This window comes from Phascolarctos cinereus, unplaced genomic scaffold (genome assembly GCF_003287225.1).
Source record: "Phascolarctos cinereus isolate Bilbo 61053 unplaced genomic scaffold, phaCin_HiC Scaffold_726;HRSCAF=1367, whole genome shotgun sequence".
In the NCBI taxonomy this organism is placed as follows: Eukaryota; Metazoa; Chordata; class Mammalia; order Diprotodontia; family Phascolarctidae; genus Phascolarctos; species Phascolarctos cinereus.
In genome coordinates, this window is record NW_027556098.1 from 37,771,623 (window position 1) to 37,783,332 (window position 11,710).

Below are 11,710 nucleotides of genomic sequence, written 5' to 3' on the forward strand. Positions count from 1 at the left end.
AAGTCTGAGCTATGTGATTTATTTGCAAGGCATTGCAGATGCAGAACAAATCGAGTTTAAGGCCCGCAAGTAGGCACAGGGACTCTGAATACGGATTTTGCACAAATTTTTATATATTAAAAGAAAATAATAAACAGGATACAAAACAGGATTTAGGATTAGGTCATTTGATTTCTTATTGGAGGAAAAATTAGGAACTTTCTGAGTTGGGAGACAGGAGAGTGAGTTGGGTTCCCCCAAATCAGGAGATTTACAGGGAAAACAAATGAAGGTTCACAAAATGGAGTCAGTGTTCACAAGATGAAGTTCTGGTTCTCACAATTCTCCCCTTTCACCCTTGGTGGTGGCGAGGGATTGTCCCCTCCCACTATGGATCACTATCAATAAGCCAAATTTATAAGGTTTTTTTATATGCTCATCAGTATCATGAACCAAGAAAAGATCACTGGGAAGGACTCTTTTGAATAGTTTAGAACAGCAGCTAATACAGAGTGTAAGAATAATAATGAAGCATAAAGCAAAGAGACCCCATTTACCTATAGTGGCTAATATGCCATTCCCTGCATCCAAGTGAATCAGGAGGAAGCATTCCACCAGGGGTCACTTGGTTTAAGGAGTTGCTTTTCTGCTATAACCTGTTGGATTTCTTGAAGGCTTATCACAACCCCCACCCCCCCATCCCCACCCCAGACTGACAAATGTAGGGACAAGAAGACTGAGCTATCATAACAGGCTCCTCCTTGTGAAGCTCTAGTAAGGGAAGACCATACAATTTTGTAACACCATTTCTGTCAAATAATAGACCTCAATTTGGAGGGAAGAGATGCATTCACTTGTGGTTCAGGCTAGTTTCTCAATTTCAAGTGAAAGGTTCCTATCAGCCTGTTCTAGTACTGTAACCCCTACAAATGGAAATATGGTTCAGAGGATCTTTTCTTCCAGCCCCTATTCTTTCACAGGATTTTGGATTGTAACCATGTCTCTTTTTTGGTGTTTAAACCACCATGCTCTCAAATTTCTGGTAGTTTTCTTTCCCACTTATCTTGTGGTATGATTAAAAACTGATATTGGTGGGGTCAAATAGGCAATCCCATCCATTCTAAACCAACTCAGGGGAAGAGAAGCTTTACTGATTCAAACAAAAAATTTTCCTGGGGTAACTAGTCCCCAAGCATCTTTTGAAAGGGGATATTTAATTGTCCCAAAGATTCAGTTATTCTTATGGTAATAAATTTATCCTGAAAGTTGCATGATACTTGGTCCGCCTAGAGCTGTTATAGTAAGATTGGCCAAAGAAATTTGAGATTTCTTGTCTCTAATGCCATTAAAGAAGGTTTTAGCACAAATAATAAAAAGACATCTTTTGGTAAAATGGAAAGTCAATCTACACATCTTCAGATCTCCTAAGTCTACATATCATTGGGACCTTTCTTCTTGGTAACACAGAAATGAAAACTTGGAGGGGGAGTGTCACCCTTAAATGATACAATCCTAAATTTGATGTCCCATTAAATTTGAAAATAGCTTGTTTGTTATAAAATTGGGTTAATGATATTAGTCTTGGTTTATTATATTCTATTTTCCTTCTGGGGACATAAATACAAATAACTAAAGCAAAGAATGTAAAAGCCCCCTTCAAAGGTGGTGTTTAAGATACCCAGAGTCAAAGGATTCTTCTGGTTGTAGGAGAATTTTGTTTTCCATACTAATGAGTACGACCCATTTATCAGGGTCACTCTGGTGGATATGATTTAATATTTTATTTTTCCCAATTACATGTAAAAACAATTTTAACATTCTTTTTTTCAAATTTTGAGTCCCAAATTCTCTCCCTTCCTCCCCATCCTACCCCCATTGAGAAGGCAGGCAATTTGACAGGTTATACATGTGCAGTCACACAAAACACATTTCCATGTAAGTGCTGTGAAAGAAAACAGACCCCCCAAAAAAAACCCACAAGAAAAATAAAGAAAGCAAAGAAAAAGTATTCTTCATTCAGGTTCCACCAGTTTTTTCTCTGGAGATGGACAACATCTTTCCTCATAAGTCCTTCAGAATTGTCTTGGATCACTGTATTGCTGAGAATAGCTAAGTTATTCACAGTAGACCATCATAAACAATATTGCTATTACTATGTACAATATTCTCCTGGTTCTGCTCATTTCACTTTGCATCAGTTCATGTAAGTCCTTCCAGATTTTTCTGAGAGCATCCTGATGGTCATTTTTTTTTGGGGGGGGACTAGGCAATGGGGTTAAGTGACTTGCCCAGGGTCACATAGTTGTAAGTGTTGTGTGTCTGAGGCTGGATTTGAACTCAGGTCCTCCTCAATCTAGGACCAGTGCTCTATCCACTTTGCCACCTAGCTGCCCCTCTGCTTGTCATTTCTTAAAGCACAATAGAGAAGGGTTCTCACACTCTCCTTCCCCAGTCCCCCATCATCCATCTTCTCCACTGTAAAATCTTCTTTAGGCCTCTTTTATGTCAGGTAATTTACTCCATTCTACCTCTCCCTTTCCCTTTATATCAGTGCATTCTTCTTAATTTTGTTTTTTTAGATAATCATTCCATCATATTCAACTCACACCCACACCCTCTATGTATATCCTTCTAACTGCCCTAATAATGAGAAAGTTTTTAGGAGTTACAAGTATCATTTTCCCATCCCTATTGATTTCTCTTTCCTGTTTAGATTTAGATACTGGGGAGAAATGTTTTGCCTTTATAGGAAGATAACTAAAAAAGCACTTCAAAAGGGGAAAGATGTAATTCCTCCCTTGGCCCGCTTTGCAGATGAAATAAAGCAAAAGGGAGTACTTCAGGCCATTTAAGGTGAGTCTCAGTGCAGTTTGCCAATTGCGGTCTCAAGTTCCTTGTTCATATGTTCACCTTGACCTAAACTTTGTGGGTGACAAGGGGTATGAAACCTAGGAGTCATCCTGAGACAAGTGTAAATCTGGGGGAGGACTATGTCTGTGAAATGAGACTCCCTGTCTGAGTCAGTGCAAGCAGGAAAGCCAAACCAGTACAGAATTTCTTTGAGAATAATTTTAGCCATGAGACTTGCTATAGCCTTACAACCAGGAGGTGGCTCAATCCAAGAGTGAGCTGATCACCTACAATGAGGCAGACTCTGTAGCGGCCTTCTCAGGCATACATGTGAAATCAATTTATAAGTGCTCAAAAGGAGTGTAAGCCAGGGGGTGGCCACTGAAAGTGAAGTTGATTAAAATTGATTAAATGTAGTAGGACATGAGGGACAAATAGACATAGCAACAGGGGTAATACCCTGAAGGCAACCCATGCCCTTCTTACCATGTAAATAATCCTTTGTGTGCCAAAATGGCCCCTATTAGGGACAGACAGACATACCTGGTGATAGAAACTCCAAGGGAAGAGTGGTTTGCTTTCCATAATCACCCAGACCCCAGATACCTGCTTGACATGAAAAGACTATTTCCACTTTGCAATTTCAGAGTCATTGTAAGAGAGAAGTCAACATTATCAGAAGCAGAAAGATGAAACACATATGTGAAACCCTTGAGGGCAGCAAATTTTGCAGCAGCATCAGTATGATTGTTACTTCTTGAAATAGGATCAGTATCATTAGTGAGAGCAGGACAACAGACAATAGCCAGAGGACTATGATGTAGGGTGGATGGAAGTTTTCTGATGTATTATGTGTTGACAATGACCTTACCAGGATCCAAGAAACCTCTTTGCAACCATAGCATCCCAGCAGCATGACAAACTCCAGAGGCATAATAGAAGTCAGTGTAGGTGGTTGCACTTTGTCCATCAGCCAAATGTTAATCTTGTGTAAGCGCAATTAATTCTGCAGCTTGGGTGCTGAAGTTAGATGACAGACAGGCTGACCAGTGTCATGATCAGAAGCTATGGCAGTGCCTGTGTTGTAGATGCCATCTCTCACAAAAGATGAACCATTAGCATATGGGATACAGACAGGGTTCTGCAAGGTGGTGTCAGAAAGGTCACTGTGGGGTCTAGGCCATATAAACAACAAAGAAACAGTTGTGGAGAGGCTCCTCTGAGGTGGATCTATCAGGGAGTAATATGGCTGGGTTGAGAATCAAATAATGCTTTAGAATCGTTTTCTTTGCCCAATAAAGTCACTTCATATTTAGCAAGTCTTTGATCAGAGGAAGCTTGAGTGCTATGTCAATAATAATCCAGGTTTTGTTTGTTTGTTTGTTGTTTTTGTGAGGCAATTGGGGTTAAGTGATTTTCCCAGAGTCACACAGCTAGTGAGTGTTATGTGTCTGAGGTCGGATCTGAACTCAGGTCCTCCTGACTCCAGGGCCAGTGCTCTATCCAATGTGCCACCTAGCTGCCCCCAGTGCTATGTTAATAGAGCTCCATCTTCATCGGGGCACTGCACTCCAAGAGAGGCCCCTAAAACCAAGTCACATGCCTTTTCAACTAAAAGGATAGTGGCTACTACTGCAGGCAAACTGGGCGGAGAACTGAGTCTAGCTGAGGGGAGAAGTACACTAAAGGGTGAAGAAGGGGTCTGTGGGATTGAGTGAGGACCTGCAAAGCCATCTCCCTATGTTCATGTATGAAAAGAGAAAAAGGCTCACTGTAATCTGGAAGTCCCAGCACTGGAGCCGATAGCAGGGCTTTCTTGAGATCCGCAAGGGCAGTATGATATTCTGGTTCAAGCTGCAAAGGTTCTGAAATGTTAGGTTAGGAAAACTATAGGCCTAGTGATCTCATCAAAGGAAAGAATCCAGTGGCAGCAATATCCAACTGCTGCCAGGAATTGTCTCTTGGCCTGGAAATCACCAATTGCTGAAGAGCCTTTACACGCTTTCAGGAGACAGAGTGAGCGCCAGCAGAAATCTTATGAACCCTCAGATGAAGGTGGAGAAGATGATGGTGACCTGACACTTTGACAGACCTCAACACTGAGTGCCATTAGTAGATCACAGAGGAGTCCTTGAAAATAAAGGAAGCCAAATCCTATTGTAAGATTTGATAGAACAGGGTGGGGCTTTCTACATACCCTTGAGGCAGATGAATCCACATCCATTGTGTGTTCTTTTTGGTGAAGGCAATCAGGTACTGAGTATCTGGGTGAATGGAAGCTAAGAAAAGCTGAGCACAGATCTATCCTAGTAAAACATGGCCTCACAGGAGATGATGGCAGCAGAGTTGAGTGCTACTGAGCATTACTAATGCCTGAGTCTTGCACAAAGTGATAAACAGGCTTGCCATTAGGGTCTGGCTTGGGTTTCTTAACAGGGAGAATAAGAGTGTTACAAGGGAATTTACATAGAATAATAAAACCTTGATCCCTCAGAGAGTCAACAATGGGTGCATACTTTCAATGACCTCCCTGGAAAAAGGATATTGAGGAATGGATGGGGCAGGGGAAGGCTCCCTTAATTTTGATGGGATGGGGATGAGGGATTTTAACAATTTTAACAGCCTGAGGATGAAGTTGACCATGGAGAATCAGAGGCGTCAGATGGAATCCCTGGACAAACATCAGGGGTCTTTTGGGCATTCTGAATGAATATAGGGAGCAAAGAGGGAGTCTCAGAGAGTTGCAAGGACAGAGATCCATCAGAAAGCAGGGAATAGTGGCTCTACGTTTGCAAAGATCACAACTTAAGAGGTTGATAGAAGAATTGGGCATAAGGAAGAAAAGAATTCTCTGCTGAGAGATAACTAACAGTTTCCACACAGGAAAACAATTTGCGGATAGGCTGACACCATTTAGAGATACAATAAAAATACAATTAGAATCTGATTTGTACATCAAAACCAAATTAGAAGCTCAGGTATCTAGTAATCATAAATCATGTCACCAACTTTAAGGTAGACACAGGTTCACCACTGCAGGAAGAGGAAAAGACTGAGATAGTTGGGACAGAGACATTTTAGGATCAAGAAAAATGAAAAGACCCTCATCAGTTTGGTTCTCACACAGCTGATACTTTATTTACTTCATGTGGGCATATAACTATATTTAAACCCATGGAGTATTTTTTGGTGTTGCTATAAATCTAAGTGATAATACTAAACATATACAATTATCAAGTATATAAAAATGAAAGGTTGTAAAGCTGTCTTAAACTTTTAGAAAGAAAATAAAGCTCTGTGTCTTTTACATATGTGTTTGTCCATATGTGTAAAAACATGTGTATATCAATATGTGTATGGGGTGTATGGACTAACGACACTTCACAGTACAGTTCCTCTGTACCTCCTAGCCTCATATCCTATTATTTTCTTTTACCCAAGCACCTACTGTGTCATCTCAAAAAAAAAAATGTATACAACATTCATTTCAACGGCTTTACTTACAGTATATTCTATACCTGAAATGTCCCTCATAGGCTTATAGATGTAGAATTAATATAGATTTAAAAATGGCTCTCCTAGTCATCGGAAAGTTTAAAGTGTAGCCCTTGAGGAGGCCTCCATTAAAAGGGAGAAAGTGAGAAACAGAATATAAGGGGGGGAAAGATTAAAATTATCAAAGATCGGGAAAAGAATAGACCTCAGGTCAAAAACTTTATGCACAAGTAGATAAATCATACACACACACACATACGTACATATATATGGGAAAACATTAAAAATGGAAGGGAGATTACATATATAATATATACGATATATAAAAGATTCCATTCACTTCTGAATAAGTATTTCAGAACAAAGGAAAATGAACAACACTTGATGAAGTAGAGGACTGAAGAAGCATGAATCTCAAGACAGCAAGGAACTACAGCAGAGAGTTTCTAAATGATTCAGGAAATAAGAATTCTTATAGAAACAAGAATCATGAAAGCAGGCTTTATACCTCCATAGCAGAAATAATCAGCAGAATAGAAAAACTTGAATCCATGGTAGTAAACATCAACAAAGAAATAAAAGAAAGAGCAACTGATTTGAAATGCACAGACAAGTGAAGGAAAATCTGGAAGAAGAGAAGAGCAATAATAATAATAATAATAATAATAATAATAATAATAATAATAATAATAATATAAAATCACCTCTTTGAAAGTAAAACATATTGTTTTCAAGGATCATGAGTCTCCCAGAAGAACATGACTAGTCAAAAAATCTGAACTTTTTATGCTAAAAGGAACCATAAACTATAAACCACTATGAATATTAAATATGTATGTTCCAAATGTCTTAGCAACTAAATTCATAGAAGAACATACAATACAATAAAAAAAAAAATACACCACCCCAGAACTTGTGAACACAGATAGTAAAGTGTCAACTTAAAGAATCCAGAGACCTCTGGAAAAACTCTATGCTGCAAATTCCAAGCCACATAGTGGTTAAATTTATAATTACAATGACAAATGATAAATTCAGTCACCAAGAGAAAGACCTTCAACTATAAAAGAAAGATATTTGAATATTATGAAATCACAGAAGGGAATTGAATAATGCATTCTGATTTGCAACGGAGTTCAAGGTACAACTGAGAGTGAAATATCCTGCAAACCTGAGCCTAAACATAAATGAAAAAAGATGGAATTCAAATGAGAGGTATTTGGAGCATTCCTACAAAAAAAAAGTTACCAAGTTATTTGCTTTGCAAACACTCTAGACAGCAGAAACACAAGAAAGGTAAACATATCAACCAAGTAATAAAGTAAGTTACTCTAGAAAAAAAAAAAAGGTTGAAAAATAGAAAGATACCAGTAGGGTTAAAAGCAACAACAAAATAAAACCAGGAGGATCATTATATTGAAAGAAATAATAGACTACAATAAATATTAAATTTATATATTCTAAGTTTCTTAGCAACTAAATTTATGTAGGCAAATATAATTGAATTACAAGACATAGCAGTTCAATAATAGCAGGAGACTTTAATGCCCTCTCAGTTTTGAACAAATTTTAGAGATTTAAAAGGGGATGAGGGAAATAGAATTAAACAAATTGCTGGAGAAAGTAGAGGTAAATGTAGTTTTATGAATGAAACTGCTAAAGAATTTCCCAGTAGCACATGGATCTTTTATAAAAATTGACCATGCATTAGCAGGGTGCAGAATACTAAAAATGTAGGTAAACATAGACTAACCTCTCACACCTTATACAAAAATAAGGATAAATGACTTAGACATAAAAGGTGATAAGTAAATTAGGGGAAATAGGGTATGTGGGGTGTTCAGAGACAACTAATACCTTTGGTGAGAGGGCTTACTGAGCCCTTTTCAGGGCTGCTCATCCACCTTTAGTGTCCACCTTCACCGAACTCTTACCTGTGACTCGAAGAAACTGTAACATATGGCAGTGGTCACACTCCAGTAAAACTGTCTCAGCAGATGGGCTAAAAACCAGGTTGAGGGTAACAAACAGGCCTCAAAGTCACTGGTGAGTTAGCATGTGAAGACTTTCTGGTGGAATGGGTGGATGAGAACAATTTGTTCCAATAGCCATGAAGATGGCTGAAGCAGGTACTGTGGAGCTCTTAAAGCTTGGTCAGACGCTGAAGACACCAAGATCATCCGCTGTATCCTGAATCATTGCCAATTCTCTTGATTCTTATTCTCACTGGACTTCATGACCAAGGAAGAGTGAAGCTGATGACTTTGTGCAACTCTGCCTCACTTAAATCTAACTCATGAGCAAGTCAAAACATTACCCATCATCCACTATTTTACCCCAGCATCATGTTGTCATTGGTGCTCTTCAAAGATGACAGACAAACAACAATAGGGAGCATGGAAAAAATGTACCTGTTAGAAATATAGATAAGAGAAGAGCCTATAGCCAAACAAGAGCTACAGAGGATCATGGGAAATGAAATGGATAATTCTGATTACATGAAAATTAAGCTTTTGCGAGAGAGAGAGAGAGAGAGAGAGAGAGAGAGAGAGAGAGAGAGAGAGAGAGAGAGAGAGAGAGATGCTGACAAAATTAGAAGGAAAACAGCAAACTGCGGGAAAAAATTACAGCAAGTTTCTCCGATAAAGGCCTCATTTCTTAAATACATAAGGAACTGAGACAAATTTTTAAACATAAGAGCCATTCTCCAATTGATAAATAGTTAAAAGAAATCAACAGGCAGTTTTTAGCAGAAGAAACTAAAACTATCTTAAGTCATATGAAAAATGCTCTAAATTACTACTGATCAGAGAACTGCAAATTTGAACAACTCTGAGATACTACCTCATATCTATCAGATTGGCTAACATGCAAATGCTAGAGGGAATATGGGGGGGGGAAATGGGACATTAATGTCCACTGTTGGTGGAATTATGAACTAGTCCAGCCATTCTGGGGAACAATTTGAAACTATACCCAATGGTTATAAAACTGTGCATACCCTTCTTTGACTCAGCAATACCATTGTTATGTCTGTATACCAAAGAAATAAAAGAAAAGGGGAAAGGACCTATTTGTACAAAAATATTTATAAGAGCTCTTTTTTTTGTGGTGGCAAATTGAGGGGATACCCATCAATAGACAAATGGCTGAACAAATTGTGGTATATGGTTATGATAGAATACTACTGTGCTATAAGAAATGATAAGTAGGATGCTTTCAGAAAAATCTGGGAAGACTTATATGAACTAATGCAAAATGAAGTGAGCAGAACCAGAACACCGTACACAGCAACAGCAATATTGTTAGGATGATCAGCTGTGAAAGACCTAGCTACTTTGATCAAGACAATGATCCAAGACAGTTCCAAAGGACTCACAATTAAAAAAAAAATGCTATCCCCCCCCAGAGAGAGAGTTGAAACTCTGAGGGCAAATTGCAACATACTTTTTTTAACTTCCTTTTTCTTTTTTTTTGTTTTTGATCTGTGTTTTCTTTTACAGCATGGCTAATATGGAAATATTCATTGAATGACTTTACAATGTATTCAGTTGTTGTTCAGTCATTTTTCAGTTGTACCCAACTCTTCGTGACTCCATTTGGAGTTTTCTTGGCAAAGATATTGGAGTGGTTTGTCATTTCCTAATGCAGCTCATTTTATAGATGAGGAACTGAGAAAACAGGGTTAAGTGACTTGCTCAGGGTTACATAACTAGTAAGTATCTGAGGCCAGATTTGAGATCAAGAAGACATACTCTATCCATTGCATCATTTAGCTAGCTGCCATTAACATAAATAAGCAATATCAAACTGCTTGCCTTCTCAAGGATAGAATTTTGAACTCAAAATTTTAACAAATGTATGTTTAAAATGTTTTTTTACAAGTAACTGGGAAATATTTTAAAACAAATAAAAATTTATTAAAAAAGGAAAATACAGGTAAAATATTTTAAATATCTCAAGAATATAGGTAAAAAATGGAAATAGTAAATATATCCTTTACAGATCATAATGTAATAAAAATAGTTAAGGGAGCACAAACAAAAAAACAGACTCAAATACAGACTTAATGAAATCCTAAACGATGAGTGGGTCAAAAAACAAATCATAGAACAATGATTGTGAAAGAAAGAGATCATGAAACAATATGCAAAAATTCTAAGATGCAGTTAAAGCAGTCTTCAGGTGGGGGAAAAAAATGTCCCTAGAAGTCGACATTAACAAAGTGGAAAAGGAAAGGAGTAATGAGCTGAATATCCACTTCAAAAAATTAGAAAGCCAACAAGTAAACCCAAAATAAACACAAGAGTAAATATTGAAAATTAGAGTAGATAAACTGAAAATCAAAAAGAACACAGAAATGATAAAAAAGCTTGAAATCTGGTTTCCTGAAAACAAATAATATGTTTAGCTAACGATTAAAACTTGTAGCAAATCTGATTAAAAAGAGCAGAAAATCAAAGAGACTAGCAAATGAACAAAGTAAAATTACAATAAAAATCAGAAAAAAATACAAAGAATTATTAGAATATCCTTTGCAGCTATATGGAAAAGAAACTGAGAATAGAAAAGACATAAAGGCATCTTCAAAAATATGAAATACTCAAACTGACAAAAGACTATATAGAAATCTTAATTCAACCTCAGAAAAAATATAGAACTAGCTGTAAACTAACTAGCAAAGGGGGTAGAGAGGATGTTCCTGGTCTTGAAGGATTAATCCAGAAGAGAATTTCATGAAATTTTTAGTACCACTTCTACAAAAAAAAAAAAAAACAACCAAACAAAAAAAAACCTATTCTCAAAAATTGAGAAAATTTACACTTACTAGTGTGAGACCCCGGGCAAGTCATTTAACCCCAACTGCCTCGCCCCCCAAAAAAATTTTTTTAAATTGAGAAAGCACCCTAATATATTCCATTGCTGAGATAAATATAGCTCTAGTATCTAAACCATGAAAAGATAAAGCCAAGAACCACTATCTTCAATGATTATCAATTCGTACTCTAAAAAAAATATCCTGTTATACAGGCTACAGCAATTCATCAAGAAATCATTCATTATGACCAAGTTAGATTTATACTAGAGATGCAAGGGTGGTTTGATATTAGGAAAATAATCAGCAAATTAATTATATCAAAGACAAAAACATTCAAAACCATGTTTATAGCAATAGATACAGAAAAACCTTTGACAAAGTACAACATTCACTTGTAGTAAAACTCTAGAAATTATAATCAGAGAGTCCTTTAAAAATATTATAAAATTATATCCACCTAGACCCCAAAGCATCATATGCAACAGGGCCATATTAGAAGCTCTCCCAATAAATACAAGCAAGCATGCTCACTCCTTCTCTATTATTTGATATATACTTCTAGAAGTA